The following is a 15,375-nucleotide window of genomic DNA, read 5'->3' as shown; positions in this document are numbered from 1 at the left end:
TGCACACAAGAGTTTCCTTGTTAGAAATGCAGCTTTGCTTTGAAAAAACCCTTCCTGGCCACTTCTCTACCAGGTTTTACCTGCCTGAGGTAAGAAATCACACAAGAAAAAGAATGCTTAAATTATTCCACAGGCATCCCTCCCAATTTCACCTAAGGATGGCAAATTTCCCCCAGACAAACCCCTCAGTCACCACTGACCCCATCGAGAGGCACTTCCCTGTGAACCAAAAGGCACCTTCTGGATGAAAACAGGGATTTGGGGAGGAAATGCTGTTCCAGCAAAGCCTCCAGCCTGGCTTGCTTCCTTTGGAGCTCCTGGTGATTTACATCTGGCTGATTTCCATCCATCTTTGTGCCAAGAAACCGGAGGAATAAGGAAAAGGTAGAAGGAGAAGTCAGCTTTTCCCTGGAGACACTTTGCAAACGAATTGGCTGCTCTAAACCCAGCAGAAACTGAAGTCAGCATTTCCCCTCCACTCCAGGCTCCAAACCTGGTTTTCCTTCACCAGATCCATCACAGGAAGACAAGATGCACCTCATTCCATGCTGGAGGGAGCAGCACTGCTCTTTTCCTGTGGGAAACAATTTCATTCACTGCCCTCCCCAACTCTCTGTTGCCCCTTAAGAAGTTTCAACTTGAGAAAAAAAGAAGACAGGTACGTACTGGATCTTTTATCCAGGGAAGGGAAGGGAGCTGGGAAGGGTCTGGAGTGGCTGAGGGAGCTGGGAAAGGGGCTCAGCCTGGAGCAAAGGAGGCTCAGGGGGGACCTTGTGGCTCTGCACAAGTCCCTGACAGGAGGGGGCAGCCGGGGGGGTCGGGCTCTGCTCGCAGGGAACAGGGACAGGAGAGAGGGAACGGCCTCAGGCTGGGCCAGGGCAGGCTCAGGGTGGATATCGGGAAAATTTCTCCCCGGAAAAGGTTGTAAGGCACCGGAAAGAGTTGCCTGAGGCAGGGGTGGAGTCCCCATCCCTGTTTGGATTTCAAATCCCTGTGGATGTGGCGCTTGGGGACATGGGCAGTGGCTGCCTGGGCAGTGCTGGGAATGGTTGGACTCCATGGGCTCAGAGGCCTTTCCCAACTAAAATGATTCCATGATCCTGTATTTTATTTTTTGCATTAAACGGATTGGAACAGGCTTGTCTAAAACTGCGCTCAGCTTCCACGGGATGGGCCAATATTTAATTGCAGTGGTGGCACCAGGAATTCCCTCCATCCCATCGATGGATTCCAACCCTTTAAACCAAGACCTCCACGAGTCCTGGCAGGGAGATGCATTAGTCAAGGTGAGAAGCTGGCATAGGAATTTTAAAGGGATTGCATTTGATGGAAAGGAGTTGAAGTTGGGATCAATAAAGCTGAAGTGATGTCCCTGTGCGTGACCACAACGTGACAGAGCTGCCTCCACAAGCACAAGATTTCACTGAATCTCTGGAAAAGCCAAACAGGGATCCAAGAAGTGCAATTAACACCTAATTAGAAACAACTGTCAATGAGCAAACTCCTTAAATGGATCCTACAGGGAGGGAACTGCACTATTTGGGGAATGACCAGACAACGTGGACTTCTCTGGGATAACTGGAGAGGCAAAAACATCCTCAGGATTCGACTCACACCTGATGCTTGAGCTTCCCAGAATTCCATGAGAGCTGGAAATAATCAGGAGCCAGAACAATTCACTGCTCTGAGTTTCAGCTCAGGGGGAAGCCAGAGCTGGATCCAGGAGCAGGGAGGATGGAGCTGGAGTAGTTTAGGTGGCCACACATCTGTCCCTGAGCTGAAGCACCACTTTTAATATTTGCATCACTCCAGCTCCCACCAAGAGAAGTTGGTTTCCATGGAGATGGGACATACTGGTGGAATTGAGTGTTTCATGTACAAATAATCAACTTCTCAAAGCAGCCAGAAATTTCAAGTGTGTTTTCAGTGAAATATGAGAAGGAGAAAATGCGATCGTTGCTTCTTCCAGGTGTGCTGGCAACGGTTCATTTCCTCTTCGGGAGGATTCAAGAAGTGCTGAAACTCTTGTGAAAGAGAAACCGTGGTTGTGAAACCACAGGACTGAGCGTGACCCCAAAGCTGTGCTAGACCTGACACCAAACCCAAGATTTAAGTGTATTTGGGGCTGGCCCTCATCACGTGATTTACAAGAATGCAGCAGGTCTGTTAAAAGCAGATTGCTCTGACATACTCCAATACTTCTCTGATTTAGTCTTCAGGGGAAAAAATGTATTATTATAAGATGTAGCCTTTTCCCTCAAGGGGGGTTTGGGTTAGGTTGTTGTAGATTTTACTGAAATGCTTTTTTACGCCCAGAAACCTCCACAGTCATTCAGAAAGTGCCTCAAAGCACCTCAGCAACGGTGACATGAAGCCCCAAAGGGACAAACATCCATCTCCTCCCGCTGCAAAGCCCTTGGGATGAGATGTTTGCACTCAAAGCACATGCAGAGGAGGCCAAGAGCTGAGCTTTGGCCAGGGCTTATTTAGGGAAAAAAAAAAATCTAGAATTATGTCAAGGTCTTGATTTTAAACAAGATAAAGAGTTCAGTGGCAGGAAGGAGAAAGTGTCAAAGGAAATATTTTAAGCTTAAATTTAGCTTAATTTTAGCTTTGGCATGGAGCAGGTCCAGTTCCGGAGGCAGATTCCACATCCTCTCTGCTGCCCATTGCCAGGATCTTTCCTTGCCTGCAAAATATGCTGAATTGGGCCACAGAGACTCAGGAAGAAGATGCTGATCCTCAGCTCAAACTACAGCCTAACACTGACTTGAGGAAGTGTGAAACCAGGGAATCCTGAGAATTGGTTTCATCAACACTCCATGCTGGGATGCTCCAAGAAAAATCAGCCCTGAGAGGGGCTTCCCACAAACAAAGCGAGCCTTGAACTGCTGAAACATCACAAGGGGGAGGAAACACTTCTAAAGTCCTGTTCAGGATCCTGACAGGAGCTCTCCATGGCCTGCCAGGAGCAGAATCCAGTGGGATTCTTCCTGTCCTGCTCTAACACCAAGGAAAACAGAGCTCTCTCCAGTGTGGGGTTGTTTTGCAGAGTCCCTTCCAACCCCACTAGAAATACTCAGGGATGCATTTCCTGGTCCTGCCTGCACCAGGCTTTGTAAGAGGAGTTTGCAAGCCATGGCTTTCAGAATTGAGACAGCACCAGCTCTTTGAAAATCCAGCCTGGGCAAGCTGGGCTTGAATTCTAAGCCAGACTCAGATCCCAGAGCAAGCACAGAAATAGTGCCAGTGAAAATTAGGCAGCTCTGGTGCTCACAAAGCTGCTTCAACTTTAATTCAACAATAATTGGCTTTTGGGCTTAAAATCCAAACTCCCAGGAGGGAACTGCCTCCCACCCAGATGTTTTCTGCACCAACCACAACAGCAGTAAGGTCTCCCAAAGATATTTTGGAGATGATTTGTCCCCTGAAGAAGAGGGAACAACTGATATTTCATAGAATCATAAAATTTGGGATTAGAAGGCACCTTAAAGCCCATCCAGTGCCACCCCTGCCATGGGCAGGGACACCTTCCACTATCCCAGGTTGCTCCAAGTCCCCTTGAACAATTCCAGGGATCCAGCCAACCTGTGTCAGGGTCTCATCACCCTCACAGGGAAGAATTTCTCCCTAAGATTTAATCTAAACTTACCCTCTCCTGTTTTAGGCCATTCCCCAGTTGCTTGTTCCAGAATTCTTTGCTACTTGAGGAAGCTCCAGCAGTTCTGAGCCTTTCTGGAGAAGGGTTCTTACCTGCCAATCCTCAAAGAAAAGAGCTTTAAAACAAATCTCCAAACCCACTGGGATTTCTCCAGCATGGGTGTAGGAAATAAAAGCCAACTGGATTTGGAAATTAAGCTTGAGATTAGTGAATTCCCTTAACCTGAAGTAACACATGGGAAAATCATGGGTTGGCTTCAATGTAGATTTCCCACCCCCCGCTTTGAAGGAATACACAAAGTTCCACCAGCTATAGGTGTTTTTTTTTCAGGGTGGATCATTCCTGAGGCACCTGGGGATTTCTGTTCCTTTCAAAACACTATAAAAAATACAGTTTTTTTCAAGAACAAGTGAAATTCTGCTCTTCTGATTCTCAGGTGCAGCAGAGAAGGCATAGAGCGGCTCACAAGCAGTGGAAAATCAGGATGAACATCAACATCCAGCCTATGGCACGGGCCTGCACCCAAAATCCATCCTTAAGTGCTGAGGCAGCACCCACACCTTGGAAAGGCTCATCTGAAACCCATTTGAAGTCCTGGGCAGGATCCTGCTCCTTTGGCATCAGGGTAAGGTATTACAACAGCTCTCCATGGCCTGCCAGGAACAGAATCCAGCGGGATTTTTCCTGTCCTGCTCCCTAAGCACCTCTAACACCAAGGAAAACAGAGTTCTCTCCAGTGTGGGGTTGTTCTGCAGAGTCCTTTCCATCCCCACGTGGGAATGTTCTGGTGCTGAGGACCTGAGGGTGCTGTGCCTTTTACAGATCCCTCCCAAACCCTGGAGGATGGGATTTGTTCCCTTCTCTGCTGCGGGAAGGAGCCCTGCCAGAACTTCCAGAGGGATCAGATTTGCTTCCCCTCTCCTTGGCTTTGTTCAAAGTGTTTTAAAGGAGCAGCTCAGGCAGGATTTACATACAATTTTGTTGGGTTTTTAGCCCAAACTCCAAACCTGAATCACAGAGCCGGTGAAGTTAAAACAACCACAATTTCCCTCTTTTCTCTCACACCAAAGCAGAAAAACCCCAAGTGATTTAGGAACAAGCAGCCTGGTTACACACAGCTGAAGTTTATAAAGTTTTCCTTCTTTCCAGGCCACCTGCAATATAAAAACACCATAATCCCACACACCAGGAAACTGCAGCCCAGTGTTCCTATAGGAAAAAGTGTAGGAGTTTCCTGCATGCCAGAGTTTTGTACAGAACTTCCTCCAGCAATCCAATGTGCCACTGTCATGGCTATTAAATCAATTATCCCCTTGATCCTTCCTATGGAATGAGGGCAATGGGGCACTGTGGCTTCCCCAGTGGATCCCATAAACACAGCCAACATCCCAGTGCTGGCTGGGAACAGCCAAGCTGCACAAGTGGGTTTGTCCCAGATTTCTGTCCAGTGCATTTGGCCATCTCTATTTAAAGGGTTCATTAATAAATCTGAGTCTATCACTCAGAGCTTTCTGCCAAGTCGGATGGGATTCCACCACATGGATCAGTCCTGAGAAAAAACAAATACACAATTTCCAAGGTTGGGCAGAGGGTCAGTACAAATAGTTACCATCCATCAAGCCATTAACTCTGGAAAACTGGAATCACAGGATGGTTTGGGTTGGAATGGACCTTAAAACCATCCAGTTCCACCTGCAGGGACACCTTCCACTACTCCAGGTTGCTCCAGGTTCCACCCAGCCTGGCCAATTCAGCTTAGAATGTAACTTAAAAAGACTGTCAAGGGGTCATTTAATCACCAAACCACCTGCAAAAAGTTCATTTATCAGCCTTGGGAGTTCAGGAAACCAGGCTGGTACTTCCTTTAATGCCAGCAATTCCTCCTGCATCCAGCTCCCACCATCAGCCTTTGCACCAAGAACAACACTTGCCCACAAAAGAGTGGTTTCAAGTCTTGAGCGCTTCCGAGGCGTTTTTGGCCTTTCCCAGGGGAAAATCGCCCAGGATTTTCCTGCAAGTTTAAGGTCTAAAGATACATTGTGTTCCAGAGGGAGACACGAGAGAGCCACGCTTGGAATGAACAATGATCCCCACACGAGCTTCCGTGTGCAGCGGAAAGGCAGGAGCGGGGCTGCGCCCGGAGGCTGCCAAGGAAGGAGGCAGCAAAGCCTTGGGAGCTTTGTTTGGAGATGGGAATGTCTGGGAAGCCTGGAGCTCGCCAGCACCAACAAAACCACAGCCAGGCAGAGCTGGGGCAGCACCAGAGCCAAGAGTGGAGGGTGCCCAGCTCCTGGGATAGCTGTCATGCTGAAGGCAGGCATGGAAAACAGCCATTTCTAGATTTTTTTTTTATGGTTTCCAGGCTTTGAAGATCGTCCTTTGCTCAGCAGCTGCACCAGAAGCAGAAGGAAGAGGTCCAGGCTGTTCTCAAGCACCGTGGGTTTCTCTGACTATGGGAAGCCTCTGATATCAGCGTTTCCCAGGAAGGCAGGGGTTAAAATCATGGGATGGTTTGGGTTGGAAGAGACCTTAAACCACATCCACATTCATCCCCTGCCATGGCAGGGACACCTTCCACTGTCCCAGGCTGTTCCAAGCCTCATCCAGCCTGGTCTCAGACACTTCCAGGGATCCAGGGGCAGCCACAGCTTCTCTGGGAATTCCATTCCAGCCCCTCCCCACCCTCCCAGCCAGGAATTCCTTCCCAAGATCCCATCTAAAACTCCCTTCTTTCAGCTTACAGCCATTCCTCCTTGTCCTGTCCCTCCAAGCCCTTCCAAAGTCCCTCTCCCTCCTTTTACAAGGCCGCTTCAGGCACTGGAAGGATTCATTAAAGCCACTTTGTCACAGGTGACACCACCACAACCAGAGGAAGGGAAAAAGGGAATTTTTTTATAACAGGACCAGCAGAACAGCAGAGGGTAAAACACAGGAACACAGAACACAAAGTCCTTGTCACTGTGGCCGGGCAGATTCCTCCAAAATAACCTCCAAGCTGTAGAGGTTGAAGGGCTGCAGAAAGATTGGGATATTTCTCTGGGAGAGTCTGGAAGGTGCTCTCTCTGCTGGAAGCTCTTGGAAGTAAAGTTCCCTAACCAGAAGCACCAAATCCACTTGGAGAGGAAAACCAGGACAGAGGAGTGAGTTTGCATCCGCTGGAATCAGGAGCAGCTCATCCACACTCCTGCTCCTGATCCAGTATCTTGTTCTAGCACATCTGCTCAGGCTTAATTATCCCACTTCCCTCTCAGCTCCCTAACGAGAGGCTCAGCACTCCTGTGAAAGACAGAGCCCAGGGGAGTTCTACAAATCAGCCATCCCGAAATTTATGTCCTCGTATTTCTGAGAGCTGCAGGAAGAAAAACTCGCCTGGAGGTTTCCTGCAGGAATAACGATACCTGGAGTTTGTTACGTGGATCAAAAACAAAAAAAATAAATAAAGAAAAAGAAAATACCAGCAGTCAATTTAAAATCCAAGTTGAGTTTTGGATTCAGCCCTGGAATACACCCCACACTGCCAGGATAAATGGTGTTGTCAGGACACTGCTATCCCCAGCTTTTAGGCTGTGGTGGGGAGCTTTGGAGTGAAGGCAGAGCTTTCTCATAATGAGTTAAATTCAGCTGAAACAGAAGATTCCTTGACATCATCTCTTTGAATCACCATTCTAGATGAGACAAAGGAACACCACTGCAATGGCACTAAAAACTAATTAACAGTTTAGTCGTTAGCAGGTGCAGCTGCCTGAAAAGTGGGATTTTGTCACCAAGTTTGAAGTGTCTCCTCCTTCAGAGAGGAGCTGATAAAACCCCCCGAGTTTTCCCCAGCACAGAACAAAAAGCCTGGAGCCGACCTCTGCCAGATGCTCTGAATTCCAGGTGACCTCCGGCAGAGCCAGCCAGGGTTTCAAAGACACACATTTATCACAGCCTTCTTTAATAAATCAGAATTAAAGCAGCCTTGACACACTTGAAGCCATTTTAGAGGCCAATATTACTAATCCACAAAAAAAAAAAACCAACCAATTAAGCCGTGTGCTGCTGCAAAGCACCAGAATCCAGCAACAATCAAGGAAGTTAAAATAAAGACAGCTTGGAATTACAGAACCAGCACATTGCTCCCAGCAATTTTCCCTTGTGCTGCCACAGTGACTTATTTTCCTCCCCTTTACTCATCTCTGCCATTTGACAATTTTAGCAGAGATGTGGGGCTTGGAAAAAGAAAAAAAAAAAAAAAGTGGGAACATTCCTTCCTTGAGATAAATTTAAAGGGTAATGAGAAAAGTGGTTTTCTCCCTTTACTCTGAGCTGTTCCCACCCTAAACCTACACAAATCTCCAGCAGCAACCAGAGTTCAGCAAGCCACAGTTTTTGGGATATGCAGCTGATCCATACACAAAAATGGGACAGGGTTCTCCTCTTGGCCACACTGTCAGCCCTACATGGGACTCAAGGCCATCATCCCTAAGGAAGCTCCACGTCCTGTTACTCTTCCCTGCAATTCCACCTCCACTTCCTCATTCAGGAACTTCCCAACCCAAGCTCAGCGTTGTCCCTGCCCTGTGTGATTAAAAGGAACCAGGGATTTCAGCAGAGGCAGGACTGGGTGTAGGGCACAGCCCAGATGCTCCAGAAATAGGGATGGGGCAGGAATTTGGATACAAAACCTCCCACTTCTGGCTCACAGGCTAAATTTAGTCCAGTCTGGTAATGACCTAAAAACCAGCTGATGTGGGTTTCTGTGACGCCTGTGGCAGCTCCAGCCACTTCCTAAGAGAGGGATGTGCACGTGGCAAAGTCCTGCTGCCTTCTGGGTGACTTCAGGAGACCCAAAATGGGAAAGGTGGGGATTATTTCACACCTGTGCCCAAAGGACCTGCTTGAGCCAAGTGCTTTCAGCTTCTGATCCATCCTGCAAGAATTATGTGAACATTCCCCACCCTCTTTCAATGTTTTTCTGCTGTTTGAAGCACTTTGTAAAGGAGTGTCACAGCCTTCAGCATCACAGCCCCATCCACCTTTTCCTGGGATGCTCAGCAGCACATTCCCAGCTGCCACTGGAAATAAAACAAAACCTGCAGAGGATTATGGAGTTCACCCATCCCAGGTTTCACCTCTGGTGCCTTCCAAGTCTGGAGAAAACTGGCAGGAAAAACTCACACACAGAATATCCTGAAATGCCTTAATGACACTGAGCTTCAGGTGGCAATAGAGAAATCTGTGATTCTGGAAGCCACCAAGAGCCACAGAGGACAATTTAAGGACTCAGTGGTTACTGAGCTGAAAAAAATTCCAAAACTCTTTAAAAAAACCACATTAATTAATCTCCTGACCCTGCAGAATCCTGTTGCATCCCAGCCACACTGAGCAGGAAGCCCCTGCAAACAGATAGAAGTCTAAAAATAAGCAAACTATAGCAAATCTAATATTTATCAACACAGGACTAAAATTTGCCTCTAATAAGACAGAGATACTGGTTCAGACTCCAGTTATTATGGAATTTTGGTGTGGGATGGACCTTAGAGATCATCTGATTCCCACTCCCTGCCACAGGCAGGGCCACCTTCCCTAGACCAGGTTTGTTGTGTTATAACATAAGCTCTTCTCACACACAATTCCCACTTATCCAACCAACTCCAGAGAAAAACTAATGGAAAAAAGCCCCCAAAGCCACGTGCACAATGCTGAGAAGAGGCACCAGCAGCACCTGGGCTCTCTCGAGGCACTTTGCCACGACAGAATCCCTGCACAAACCCCACAAACCCATTTCCTGCTACATCTAAACAAGCATAACAGGCAAATCTTTCCTTACCCCTCAGCCTTTTCCAATAAATCCTGCTGAAGTGAGGAAAGATCCTGATTTTTTCCAGAGAACTGACATTTAAAAAGCTCCAGCAGTTTGGGACCACACCTGAGGAGCTGCACAAATCAAGGTGCGAGCGCAAGAACTGTTGTGATGCAACTCAGGGAGAGCAGCTCCAAATCCCAACACGAGGCTCTGACCCTCTGGGACACAACAGAAGAGCCAAACACATCCCTCTCCTCCACAGTCTATTCCCTAAACGTGTAAAATTGAGTTTAGATCCAAGATGGGCAGATGGTTTAAATGCTGGTGGTCAATAAACTCGGCAGGGCTTTGCGCAGGGTCAGCAAATTTCCCGATTTCAGAGCAAAAGCACAGTTGTGGCAAACCTCGAAATGCAAAGTGGTGCCTTCCCAGGGATGAAAGGGATCGTTAGGAGCACATTATTGCTCATCAGCTCACTTTTAGGGTATCTTTTGTTTCATCTGGCAAGGCTCAAGTCTCGGTTTTACGCCGGGGGAAATTCAAGCAGTGACCAGTGACTCAAGCAGGGTTCACAGTTTAACTGATTTGCTAAAATCATGTGGGAATATTTCTTCAGTCCTGCCAAACTGGGGTTTTTAGACACTTTCCACTCCTGTCGCTGGTGCTGGGGCTTTTCTCCACGTGTAAAACACACTGGGTTTGCCTCCTGCCCAGCTTGCAGAACGTGGTTATTTTCCGGGGATTTTTTTGCACCGAACCAGGCAAATATTTAAATGTATCTTTTTGTGGCAACACCAAACAAAATGCGACAGAAACCATGAAGTAACAAAACCAGTGGATTCTCAGTAACTTGCAGCTTTCTCAGCAGTTGTGAGCATGACAAAATGTTTAAATCCAGGAGCCTGGAGCTTTACACGAGGCACAGGAGCTCAGGATGGTGTGCTCAGCTTTTAAAAAAGCGTGGAGCGGCTCCAGCCGGGAGCAGGGTGAGTTAACACCTCCTCACATACCTTCCCTTTCAAGGAACACAGGCTCTGGCACTGACTTCCCGGGATCTGATTTCTGACATCCCAACTTTTCAACCCAGCCTTGTGTCCCCCTCTTCTCAAAGCACATTCTCCTGCTGGGATCTGAGCTTTCCCAATATCCAGCCACGGATTCCTTCCCTAAGCCAGGCCTATGAAGTTACCAACGATGTTAAACAAAGCACTGATCATTCAGCTTCCTTATTTCCACTGCTTCCCTCAATTCAACGCTGACACAGCCTTAAAAGAAAAAATAAACAGCGGGAAACAAAAAGTAGGAGGTGCCTTCAGGAGCAGCAAGGAATAAATCAGTGTAACCACGCTGAGTCACCTCAGACATCTGACATTCCCAGGATAACTGCTGCACTCCTAGAAGGATTGTTCCTTTATTTCAGGCTTGTTGACTTTGGAATTGAGGATTCCCCAGCAAGGCCATCCCCAAAACTTGTGGAAATCAACTCCTGATTTCTTTCTTATCCAAACAAAGCCCCTGCTGGTTTCTAAACCTGACTTTGTGTTCAGAGAGCTCCTAAAATTCAGCAGCACAGCCAAGGGGGATGTGGATGCCTTCGGAAAGGATCCCAGTGCTGCCGAGTGCATGGGCACGGACACGTCTGCCCCGCAGAACATGAGCTCAGCGGGAAGGCAGCCGGGGTATTGTGAGGTTTAAAACCTGCCTGGCTGCCACGTGAAACCGGGTCCAGCCCTGTTGGCTTTGGAGATCTGAGGGGGAAGGTCACTGAGTCTGAATTAATGGCATCAGACTGAAGAAAAACAAAACCAGTTTCAGTTGCCTTCAGCAGAAAGGAGAGGGTGATGGAACGGTGGCTTCCGCCAGCTTCCCCTGATGGAGCAGCTTTCACTGGATTTAGCAGCAGGGAGAAGCCTCTCCCCACTCCTAAAAAGGAAGAAAAAAGAGGGAAATAAAAAAATAATTTAAAAAAAAAAAAGGATAGATTAAAAAGGATTTTCCTCAAACAAATCAGTTTGGGAACAGCTCAAAGGCAAGTTTTGGGCTTCATCTCTCACTAATTCCATGTCATGTTCTTGCTGTCCAGGGAAGTGTGGGCTTCCCATCCCTGGCAGTGTCCAAGGCCAGGCTGGACAGGGCTTGGAGCAGCCTGGGATAGTGGAAGGTGTCCCTGCCCATGGCAGGGGGTGGATGTGGATGATCTTTAAGGCCCCTTTCCACCTAAACAGCCCGTGATTCCATGTTGTTCCTGCAGCTTCCAGAAGCACCAGGTTCCTCTCAGTGCAGAACTCCCAATATTATGCTTTAAAAAGCCAACAACTCCCCTCCCCAAATGCATCTGAAAGCTAAACCTGGTCCTTTTCAAACTAAAAAAAGAATCTGGCTTCACACCACTCACACTCCACTGAGCAAGGCTTAAAGGAGCAGCTTCATTTCATAAAACCAAGATGAGTCTTAGCTCTTCAACCGTGGCCACACTGGTGATCCAAGAGCTTCAGAACTCAGTTCTAAAACGGCATTTTGATTTAGGAACTCCTTTAAGAGCAAAATGATTTTCAATCTCTGTTCAGACAACTCAGGGCTGCAGGAATCGGGTGTCTCCTTGGACACAGCCTCGGAGCAGGCCCGGACCTGCCAGCACCAGCACAAAACAAAGCACCACAGCCCACAAAAAAAAAAAAAAAAAAAGCCAACGTGGTTAAGTTAATAATTTATCAATCTTTTCAACTTTGCATCCATTAATCTACCACGGTGGAGGTTAATCTGGGACACTCAGGCTTAGTATCACACACTGGTTTTTACTTTTTCAGGGGTTATGCTTGGTAAATTGTGTAAATAGCTGATCCTACCCTAAAATCTGTTTTGTTTTCTCAAAATCCCGGATTTTACAGCCTGCCAGTGTCTCTCCCTGGTGCAAACATCCTTAAGCTCACCTTTCAATGCTGTTCCTCACTCCGGGGCTGGGAGAAGGGAGCCTGGATTCCTCCTCCCTCAATGCCATTCCTTCATTATGCACAGCACCACCTCATCCCTCTCCTTCCCTCTCATTCCAACTGTCCCAACCCAGGCTTTAGGAAAGATCCACACAGCAGTGACTAGAAACAATCAGCTGTGACACGGAGAGAAGGCAGCAAGGATTTGCACGGCTCTAATTCCCACCCCAAGTCCCCCCTGCCACTGCTCAAAGCCAGGTAAAAGCCCCCTGGAATTTGGAAATAATGCAAAATTTATTTAACAATCAACTGTCAGCTTTTAACCTCAATCTTTAACAGGGAATGACACAAAGCCTCCAGGGTGAAGCTCCTCTAAAAGGCAGCAACTGTCATAAATGTAGACTTTTCCCAAAGAAAACATGACCATGAATTCAAAACATTCATTTTGAAGGAAATAACACCAAAAAACCCCAAACAATTAAAGCCAGAGAGTGTAAAACCTTTCAGAATAATCCACCCAGACACTCTTATTTGTGCAGTTCCTAAAAAAATATTTTATGCTGTTTTCCTGTAGTTATTCCAAGGAAAGCATGCACAGGGAAATGCAGCAATTTCTGGAAAGCAGCACCTGACCCTCAGAAAAACAATCCAAAATGGCTCTATCCCTTCCTCACGCTGAGTCACGAATATCTGGGAGTCTCCATCACCTCCTGGATGTGGATCATGCAGGATATCCAGCCCTGCTCTGTAATTCCCAGTTTCAAGGGATTAGAGCTGACAGACCACCAGCTCAGTTTACAAATGATCCACACGGATCCACCCCTCCACTGATCTGCAAGCCCTCACGCCAAGGAAAAGGGCTGGGAGTGATTTGGCTTCTCCTGGAAGGCTGAATCAATTTGCTCCAGGGAATCAGTGAAATGATTTAAGATTAGAGGATGGCTCTTGGAAGCTGCAAAATAAAATAGAGGCCAAGTCCTGAATCCAGAACCAACCCAATCATTATTGGATACACAAGAGCAAGAAGCAGCAAAATCACTGTTTTCCAAGAGATTAAATCCACCCTCAATCTCGGACAGATCCTTAGGGAGGCTGAGGAGCTGGGAAAAGATGGAGACTGAAGATGAGGAGGCAGCAGTTAGAGGTGAGTGGTCATAAAGGCAATGGGATGAGGGGGGACAGCAGAGGGAAAAGCCTGGGAAAAGACTGCCTGGGTGATGGGTGAATGAATCCCTGCACTCCTCCACAACAACCAGCATTCCAGGTGTATCCACACCAAGGCACAGACAGCTCTCAGCACCCCAAGGAGGGGAAAAAAAAGGAATAAAAAAAAAAGCAGGGAAAAGAAAAGCAAGAACGGCACAGTTCTGCCAGCAACGAAACCAACTCAGCCCATTTCCCTGGGATGTGCTGGGAGATCCATCCCATCCAACAGCCAGGGCAGCTCATCCACAGGCTCCTGCTGGAATCCACATGGGCTGCATGACCCAGTAGAAACCAGAGATGACAAGGTCGGATGATCCTTCAGTCACGCGAGCTCTATTTTGGTGAGGAAAAACAAAGAGCAGGGCTCTATGTTCATTATTCCAGAAATACATGGACAAAATCCACAGGGAAATGGAGGGAGTGAAAGGAGGGAAGCTGAATGCACACAATAAGACACACAATGAAGTGCTGAGCTCTGATACACACACCCACATCTATAATTCCTATTTCATATTAAAAAAAAAAAAAGGAAAAAGAAAAAGAGATGTTATTCAGCATTTTTGCTGCTGGAATGAAGTCCAGGACAGCAGGAAAATTCAGGCACCTCTGCCTCAGCGTGGGATCACCTCTGACTTAAGCAGACCATAAAACCAGGAAGAATTTGGCTCAGAATCTGCTCCATGTGGGAGCCTGTCACTTTAACTGTGGGCTCTCTCCCTCCTTAACAACAACCTGTTATGTGTTTATCCCAGGTATGGCTCCGATTAAATCACGGTTTAAGAAGGGCACCAAGCACCAACAGGTGCTGAGAACACTCAGTGACACTGCACCCAGCACTGGGGTGCTTCCAGAGGCCCCTTCTCTTCCCAACAGCCCCATTCCTGCTGCTTTGCCTTGATGGAAGGGGAAAAAAAACCCAAGAAAACAAACAGGGAAAAAATCTATCAAGATTTTAAATTTAGGAATAGACCCCAAGGAAACAAAGAGGGGAAATGTCTATCAAGACTTTAAATTTAGGGGGGAAAAAAACAAGAAAACAAAGAGGGGAAAAAGTCTATCAAGATTTTCAATTTAGGAAAAAAACCCCATGGAAATAAAGTGGGAAAAAGTCTATCCAGACTTTCAATTTAAGCACTCCTTTGCTTTTGCTTTCCCCAGGACACAGGGCAGGGATCCAAGATGTAACAGCCTGTGCAGGGAGTTGTCCCTTTGGGAATCGCCTCCATCCTCAGCTATCACCCCCCTGTGCTGGCATTCCCATGGAGAAAGCAAACCTGGAGCCTCCAAGGAATGAGCTCCTGGAGTGATCCAGGTGTGAGCTCCCAAGGAGGCACTCAGCACCTTCCAGGATTTACTCCCTCAGCTTCCAGACTGTCTCCTCCACCTGCTCCAGGAACAACAGGTAGGCACAGGGTAGGACAGGAATTAAGGGTGAAGGAGAAATTTATTAAAAAAAACCTCAAAACATTAAAAAAACCAACCATCATTTAATGGCAGTGCACGATGATGACCAGAAACAGGACAAAACATCTTCCATGAAGATTAAATGTGATTTTTCCCTGGCAAATGAAACAATGCAGGGCCTCATCAAGGGGCATCTCCTGCTTAATCCAAAATATTGGCACCTGACAGGGTCTGCAGGACTGGGAGCCGTGCTCCGAGCTCCCATTATCGGCTCCTGCTGCTGAGAATGTCAAGCACGTGGGAGTCACTCCGGGAGATGTTTCCAAAAGCTCACTGGGATCGTAAGATAGTCATGATGACACTTAAAAACAATCCCCTACTACAAATCC

General features: G+C 47.3%; 1 protein-coding gene across 1 annotated transcript in view; it reads right to left on the bottom strand.

Annotated features, from left to right (window-relative positions):
* The window catches only part of UBE2H (ubiquitin conjugating enzyme E2 H), a 45,420-nt gene that overhangs the window by 25,194 nt on the left and 4,851 nt on the right, over positions 1-15,375 (bottom strand). The gene's annotated exons all lie outside the window — the stretch shown is intronic.

Source organism: Coloeus monedula (genome assembly GCF_965178545.1).
Source record: "Coloeus monedula genome assembly, chromosome: 4".
NCBI classification, from domain to species: Eukaryota; Metazoa; Chordata; class Aves; order Passeriformes; family Corvidae; genus Coloeus; species Coloeus monedula.
Note: the sequence above shows the minus strand (reverse complement) of the source record. Positions and strands in the feature narration are given on the sequence as shown.